The sequence below is a fragment of the Pundamilia nyererei genome, unplaced genomic scaffold (genome assembly GCF_000239375.1).
Source record: "Pundamilia nyererei isolate P.nyererei 1_Seehausen unplaced genomic scaffold, PunNye1.0 scaffold00212, whole genome shotgun sequence".
NCBI classification, from domain to species: Eukaryota; Metazoa; Chordata; class Actinopteri; order Cichliformes; family Cichlidae; genus Pundamilia; species Pundamilia nyererei.
In genome coordinates this window covers 208080-209550 of record NW_005187613.1, presented here as the reverse complement: position 1 = coordinate 209550, position 1471 = coordinate 208080, and positions in this window count along the sequence as shown.

The window sequence follows — 1471 nt, the reverse complement described above, 5'->3', positions numbered from 1 at the left end:
TTCTTTTCATCCTTTTTGTCGTCTTTCTTTTCATCCTTTTTGTCGTCTTTCTTTTCATCCTTTTTGTCGTCCTTCTTTCTGTAATGTTCATAAACAGGTAGGGGATGTACTCTTAATATCCTCTGTATTCCTGACATTTTCATCATCTTCTATCTCCTCCTGTGTCAGAATCATCCTCTTCAACCTTATTTATATAGCACCAAATCACAACAACACTTGGGTGACTGTTGACACAGTAGCCCAAAAAGCTTCTAATAACTGGCGGAAGCTGCTAGAAGGTGGATCTCAAGACTTTCATTTTTACCAGCTCTAGCTCAGAAATGATGTGCTTGTCGAGGGATGCGTCCTGTCTTTAACCCCAGTGATCACCAGACAAAATGACGCCTGAATGACAGTTAACGGTTTGAAAGTCTACTAGTATAAAAAGTCCATGCATGAGAATAAAAGAGCATTAAATTCAACTGAGCTCCTTTAATACAGTCTCAGTATATTGAGAGTAAATGTCATTAACGAGGGAGCTGAGAAGGTCACACTGACATGCTAAATGCTTCTTGACACACTTCTAGTCTTTGTCCCACATTTAGTTTGTTTGATCTCTCTAAATAAAGTCCTAAACTCAGCCCTTACACTCCACCTGAGGGCGGCCTCTAGTCTAGCTCAAGAATAACACACATCTCTGTCACAAACATCCTACGCTGCCTTCGATGGCGACGATGCGTTTAGCGATGAGACCTCTGCTCACCGACTGCTCAGCCCCAAATCAGACCCTCATCTGAACCACAGATTTGACACAGCACTGATTCAGCTGCCTGAACTGAAAGGTTTGTGGACAGCTGTAGAATCTGTACACGGACGTGGAGAATGTCTGACTCATCAGTGAGACGAGAATAAAGACGTGTGAGAGGACGTCATCTTACCCGTCATTGTTGTTGCAGTTGTTTGTGTTCTTTGCGGCGAGGACCCGTTGATCATCGCTGCAAGATCGATAAATCATTGCATGGATTTGCGACCAAGGAACAATTTAAGAATAAGCGCGGTCATAACGGGCAGCAGGAAACCAACCATGGGAAGATAAACACATCACACACAAAGGCACACACACACAGGTTAATTATGAGACTGTAACTGGGGTTTGAACACATGTGAATAATACAAGATCATCTGTAAATACATGCAACACGTGTCAGCGTGTCCACAGTGGGTACATGAGTGGCACAACACAGGAAACCACTTCACTTGTGTTTCCTGACATAAAGACGGTAGCAGTGCCACCCTGCTCTCTTCTCTTTTGTATTGCATGTGCTCTTCACTGGGACAGCTCCACTAATTCCTTCACACTCTGCTCCACGCTGCTTCGTTTTATTCAGCTTTGTTGTGTCAGAGCCTGGAATCAGATTCCTTCGTCCTCTGCTGTGTTGGCTGACTGAGTACGTGGAAATCTAATTGTCAAACAACTGAAGCTAGTTGTGTT